At 45.4% G+C, this 6,836-nt stretch overlaps 1 pseudogene; it reads left to right on the top strand.

Moving 5' to 3' along the window:
- Positions 1 to 1,698: 1,698 nt before the first annotated feature.
- Positions 1,699 to 2,747, top strand: LOC133762166 (mitochondrial fission regulator 2-like; annotated as a pseudogene).
- The last annotated feature ends 4,089 nt before the right edge of the window (positions 2,748 to 6,836 follow it).

The raw sequence follows: 6,836 nt of genomic DNA, 5'->3' as shown, positions 1-6,836 counted from the left end.
CCCCCGGACTAATAGTGTGCTCCCTGCCTATTCCGCCATCTTGCTGCTCCAAAAATAAATAAATAAATATTTTTAACAAAAAAAGAAATAATCCAGAATAAGGTGAGATTGTTCATCATTTCTGTAACTAAACATCATTTCATATAAGATAGCAGGAAGTTAACTTTCTTGGGGAACTTTAAGAAAGAATCAAGGAAGTGAGAATGAAAACTAAATCTTCACCAAATTTGATGAGAGTGAAATACCTCAGCAGAGATAGCAAAATATCCTTATAACCACCTATTTAATTTAATTTTTCTTCATGCCAATGGCCTCTGCTGTGACCTAACTTATCTGGAAGAATAAACATAATCTTGTCATTAATTTCCACAGTTTGTGATAATGGAGTTTAGTTGAAACATTCTTAGAACCTCCAGATATTTGGGAGGGGGGAGGAATTGATCACTCCATAAATCAGAAAAAGAAATGAACATGGACAGTCATTGATGCACATTTCTATCTATGGAGATCTTGCACAGATGTCACTAAAGATCGTGTCCCTGTATTGTCCTCCAGCACCTCTTTCAAAGCCCCAGGGCAGGCACACCTCATTCAGCAGACTTTGACTCAGGTAATCTTCACACACAGGTGGACCCTGGGCAGTCCTGGGTTACACCCACCCCAGACATCTGGAAATACAGAAGCACCTCAAAGCCTCCACTTAGTTCCCCGATCCTTTCCTGCCTCACTCCAAAGAAAACCTTTAGAGGCAACTCCTTACTTCCCTTGCCCAGGGAGAGCCCACCCCAGATATTTTCTGGGGTTCTGTATTAGTTTCCCAGAGCAGGTAACCCATTGTCACCTGCTCTAAGACAAAACAAACCAATGGAAAAAAAAAAGATCTGCCTGCAATTAAAAAAATAATAGGTGCCCTTGAGTAAGAGCTTACTTTTCTTTGCTGCAATTGTAAAAATTCAGGAACTGAAAAACAGATCAAATTTTGGTTCCTTTGCTGTGGATGACAGGCCCAGTGGTTTGGGACAAATGCCATCAGGAGCTGCTCAACCGAACATGGAACCAGCTCAGCTTCCAGGTTCGATGGTTTGTCCTCCTCCTCCATACTAGCACAAAGCAGCTTGAAATAAGCACACATATTATCTTACAGCTTCCTAGGTTAGAAGCTTGACACGGGTCTCCCTATGCTAAAACCAAGGCTGTGGGCAGGGATCCACCTCCATCTGAAGCCTTGATGGGAGTGTTGCTCCCTTATCTTTCCATCTTCTGGCCTGAAAGCCCTGGCTCCTGGCTCCTTTTCTCCTTCATCAGCCAACAATGCTTATCAACTGACCACAAGTAAGACAGAACTGAGTCTGCTCAGGGCAGGTTGGCTGGGCGAGAGAGGAGGTCCATGCTCCCCCTGCAGAGCCATCTGGCTGAGGCAGGGGCACTGGGATGGAGCCACTGGTGAGCCTCATGCCTTCCGTGGATGTGTCCTTAGCACCTGTGGCCTGCTAGCTGAGGCTCATAGGTGGACACAGTCGACATCTAAAGCACTTCTGGGGCGGGAGCAAGGCACCGTGCTCGGGTTATGGATTCTGAGCTGGAGTTCTGTAATGCCCTCTGCTTGACCTGCCGCAGCCTACGAGAGGCTCAGCTTCGGAGGAAGGCACCAAGATGCTGATAAGGTTTCACTGAATTTGCTCAGCATTTATTTCATCGATGTCTCTGATATTGCACATCTTAAGAGAGCTGCTGGAATATTTTGGTGTTCCCATAGACCAGGTTTTGGTGATTTGGAAAAATAGATTATGGATCAGTTCAGAGTATTGTTTGTATCACTGGGAAAATGCTTCCTTCAGAACCTTGTCAAAGACCTAATTTTCAGTTGATCCTGCTCTTGAACTTTGTAAATCCTGATAATTATGGATGTGGGTTTCCATCTTTCGCTGGTATTTTGTGTATGGCAAGTGATGAAGAAACCAGTTGTCTCAGATTTCAAAATAGTATGTGGAAAAACAAAGAAGAGAACTTTGACTTTCCCCATCCTGTGCAACTAGCTTGGGGCCCATTGTCACCTGCTCTAAGACAAAACAAACCAATGGGAAAAAAAAAAAAAAAAAAAGATCTGCAATTAAAAAAAAAACAACAGCTGCCCTTGAAGAAGAGCTCACTTTTCTTCACTGCAACTGTGAAAATGCAGGAACTTAAAAACAGAACAAATTTTGGTTCCTTTGCCGTGGATGACAGGCCCAGTGGTTTGGGACAAATGCCATCAGCAGTGCTCAACCGAACATGGAACCAGCTCAGCTTCCAGGTTCGATGGTTTGTCCCCTTCCTCCACCACGGCCACATCCCCCTCAGTTTTCTTCCCTCCAGCCTCCATGTGTTCCTCCCATCCAACCAGCACCTGGTAATCTTTGTGACTCAGATAATCCAGCAACTGAAATGCAAAAGCAGCACCAGGTGCCAGTCAGAGCAATTCTAGTTATTATTCAAAAACCCATGGATATAAAGGTGTTCCAGACATGCTGGATGTTCTCAAGCTTCGTGCTATTGATTGGTCACCTGCAGTAGACCCACTCACAAGGGAAACTTATTTGGGACCCAGTGTCTAGAACACACACGATCACACACACTGAAGCAAAAATTTGCATTCCAAGAAGATGATTCCTTTGAGAAAGAAGATAGATGTGGAAGAGTCATCTCCATTTTCTAGTCCACAAACTTCACGGTTTGGACAGAACACTTCACAAAGAGCAGGGCAGTAGAGGATACACGCAAATGCTGGTGTCCAAGGTATCAGCACCAACACTTGTGTCCACGCTTAGAAGGAAAAACTGTAGAAATATGCCGGCATGTCTTTCACCACATTTCAAAAGACCTTGTGCTAAAGGAAGTTAAGTGAAGTCTGAATGCTGGGAGAGCACATTGCTGAGGTCTGAAGTCCTGACTTCTAATACTTGTCTCCTGTTGTGGAAGACCCAGCAGTGATGAGTTAGGTGTATGGATTTTTCCTACATGTATGTAATATTGCTGAAAGCTGAATATATAATTTTCATAATCCTGCTGAAAGCTAAATACATACTTCTAATAATTTTCCTAAGCAATTATGAATTCTTAATGTTAAGAGCTTTTGGATTTTTTAAAATTTTGGTAGTGATCCAGTTTGCTTGCCCTCTGGCAACTTGCAGATTTTCAAACGATGTAAAATTATAATTCTTTAATTAAGACAGTCCTAGTTTCCATCATATAGGTGAAGCTTTCTAAAATTTTTCCACAGGTGATAAAGAAGTTATTCTTGGAAACAGATTTTGAGGACTGGTGTTGTGGCATAGCAGATAAAGCTGCCATCTGTGACACTGGCATCTGTTTGGGCACCAGTTTGTGTCTGGCTGCTCCACTTCCAATCCAGTTCTCTGATAGTGGCCTTGGAAAGCAGCAGAAGATGGCCCAAGTGTTTGGGCCCCTGCCACCCACATGGGAGACCATAGGAAGCTCCAGGCTCCTGGCTTTGCCTGGCCCAACACTGGCTGTTGTGGCCATTTGGGAAATGAACCAGTGCATGGAAGATCTTACTGTCTCTCCCTTCCTCTCTGTAACTCTGACTTTCAAATAAATTTTTTTTAAAAAAAGGATTTTGACTATTAAATACTGAAAGTAAAAGTTTTTCAAGAATTTAAAGAATCTTACCTCTACTGGTTGTATAAAAATATGTGCTTATCATTTTTCTTTCCTTCCTTCCTTAATACATTTATATTCTGTTTCTTTGTCAATAGAGTGTAAAATAAATGTCCTTTAAATAAATAAATAAATAGCCTGAGCCTACTCAGACAATCCAGAGTGATCTCTTCATCTCAAATTCTGCCTTCATCACCTTCATCACGTCTGCAATGTTCCTTTGCCATTGAAACTGCCATATTCACTGGTTCTGGCGATTAGGATATGGGCAGGTTGTTGTCTATTATTCCGTCTACACTAATTCTTTTTTTTATGTTTTATTTATTTATTGTGATTTTATTTCAAAGGTCAGTGATGCGGGGTGGAGAGAGAGAGAGATCTTCCACCTTGCTATTTACTGCCCAAAGCCCATGTGAGGTTAGGCCAAGCCCAAGATAGGAATCTCAGATCTACTCTGGATCCCATACAGGTGGCACTGACCCATGTACTTGAGCCATCACCTGCTGCCTTCCAGGGTATACGTTAGCAGGAATGCTGGATGAGAAGCTGTGGAGCTAAGACTCAAGCCAGGTACTTCACTATGGGATGTAGGCTTTCCAGTCAGTGTCATAAGCACTGTACCAAACACCCACTCCTACCATACATTTTTTTTTAAGATTCATTTCTTTATTTGAAATGCAGGGCTACAAAGACAGAGAGAGAGATTGTCCATCTGCTGATTTGCTCCCCAGATGGCCACAACAGCAGGGCTGGGTCAGATCGGAGCCAGGAGCCAGGAGCTTCATCAGGGTCTCCAGTATTAGTGGCAGGGGCCCAGGGACTTGAGACATGCTTTTCCAGGCATATGTTACCAGGGAGCTGGATCAGAAGTGGAGCAGCCGGGACTCCAACAAGCACCCATATGGCTGGCCATGGCTCAACCCACTACGCCACAGCACCAGCCCCAATTCTTAACAATTTATGTTCGGCCGGCGCCGTGGCTTAACAGGCTAATCCTCCACCTTGCGGCGCCAGCACACCGGGTTCTAGTCCCGGTTGGGGCGCCGGATTCTATCCCGGTTGCCCCTCTTCCAGGCCAGCTCTCTGCTGTGGCCCAGGAAGGCAGTGGAGGATGGCCCAAGTGCTTGGGCCCTGCACCCGCATGGGAGACCAGGAGGAGCACCTGGCTCCTGCCTTTGGATCAGCAAGATGCGCCGGCCACAGCGGCCACTGGAGGGTGAACCAACGGCAAAAAGGAAGACCTTTCTCTCTCTCTCTCACTATCCACTCTGCCTGTCCAAAAAAAAAAAAAAAAAATTATGTTCTTACATAAGGTGGTGCATTTTATGAAATGTTACAGTAGAATTAGAAGTAGATGTGGCTTTTCAAGATTTCCGTGAACCCTGTGGGTATTTGACAACACGATCAACTGCACGTGCACTTTCTTCTCATGTTCTTCCACAAAATGGCCAGAACACTGTCTATAGCAATTACAGTTCTCATGTTGTTGAACCTTGTGGTATTATGGCATAAATCCTCGTGCAGTGAGTTTAATTTTATTGAAAACATCTTTTCATGGCAATTTTAGACCTACGAATGAGAAGATTGATGTAGCTATTTTATCAAGTTTCTTAATGACATATAAAGAATAATGGCTTGAAGAGGTTTTAAGGCCTAAAGACACTTGAGCAATTCCCCATACCCAATGTTCCATGTGGCTGTCCAGTTATGCCGGCACTATCTGTGGCTCTGGTTGCCCCCAGCCACATCCTCTGATTTTTTTCAAGCCTGAATGATGTCGTTTTCTACAAGGATTTTGGCTGCCCTTAGGTTAAAAGACCCCTAAGCAAACAAAAACACCCTGTCCTAGCCCCTGACCAGAGTGTGTCTACTGTATTCATTCTGAAACTTCCAGTAATTACCGCAGATATCTTGTCCTGGAGTCTGAGCTCTTCTCTGCAGGAGGACTATTCTAAGATTATTCTGTTAGGAACTTGGAACAGTGGTACAAGAGAAGTCTCATTCATACGCAATTTTTTTTTTTTTTTTATTTTGGAGTGAGAGAGAAAAAGAATTCACTCCCCAAATGCCCACAATAGCTGGGCTAAGCAAAAGTCAAGAGCCAGAAATTCAATCTCTCGTCTCCCATGTGGGTGGCAGGGACTCAAATACTTGAGCCATCACCTGCTGCCTCGCAGGGCATGCATCAGCAGGCCACCAGAATTGGGTATGGAGCCCAGACTTAAATGCCTACCATCCAGTATGGACTTGCAGGTGTCACAAGCAATGTCTTTTTTTAAGATTTATTTATTTATTTGAAAGGCAGAGTTACAAAGAGAAAGGGAGAGACACAGAGAGATCTTCTATCCACTGGTTCACTCCCCAGATGGCTACAACAGCCAGGTCTGGACCAGGCTGAAGCCAGGAGCCAGGAACTTCATCCAGGTCTCCCTCATAGGGGGCAGGGGCCCAAGCACTTTGGTCATCCTCTGCTGCTTTCCCAGACACATTAGCAGGGAGCTGGATCGGAAATGGAGCAGCCAGGACTCAAACCGGCGCCCATAGAGGCTGCCAGCCACAGGCAGCCTTGCAGGCCACAGCTTAATCCGCTACACCAACACGCCAGCCCACAAGCAGTGTCTTCACGGCCAGACCGAATGCTTGCTGCATTCCCAGCAGATAGCCATCAGTTTCCTCTCCATGACCCACAGCGTCTCACACACACACACACACACACTTAGGTTTCTCAGAACAGACAAATATGCTGGACACAGCTCTTCCGGTCTTAGTGTGGATATCTCTGCTCAGCAAGTGAAATGGGTGACGACAAACCGCATGCAGTCTCGCCTTACGAGATGAGCCCGCCTTGGCCGGGTGTAAGGAAGACAGCTTGGTTCAGGGCAGCCTCTGCTCCGACGATGCTTGGAATCCTGTCCTGGAAGCAGCGTTCCACCCGGCCTGCCCGCACCCCTTCTGTGCACCCAGCACCCAGGGCTGTAACATTCGGGCTCCTAAGGCAGAACATTTGACTTCTCGCGGACAAACGGATGGCCTCTCTGTCCTTACCCAGGTCAGTGGGTGCGTCTGGGGGCAGCTGAGTGTCTATGCAAAAGCTCCCAGCCTTGAAAAGAACACCCAGTTCTTGGCCCTGGAGATAGGGGCTATTAGTTACAAGATTCGTAGTGGTGCTTTCTTCTACA

The sequence above is a fragment of the Lepus europaeus genome, chromosome 6 (genome assembly GCF_033115175.1).
Source record: "Lepus europaeus isolate LE1 chromosome 6, mLepTim1.pri, whole genome shotgun sequence".
NCBI lineage: Eukaryota > Metazoa > Chordata > Mammalia > Lagomorpha > Leporidae > Lepus > Lepus europaeus.
The sequence above is the reverse complement of the archived record's forward strand: the minus strand, read 5'-3'. Positions and strand labels throughout refer to the sequence as shown.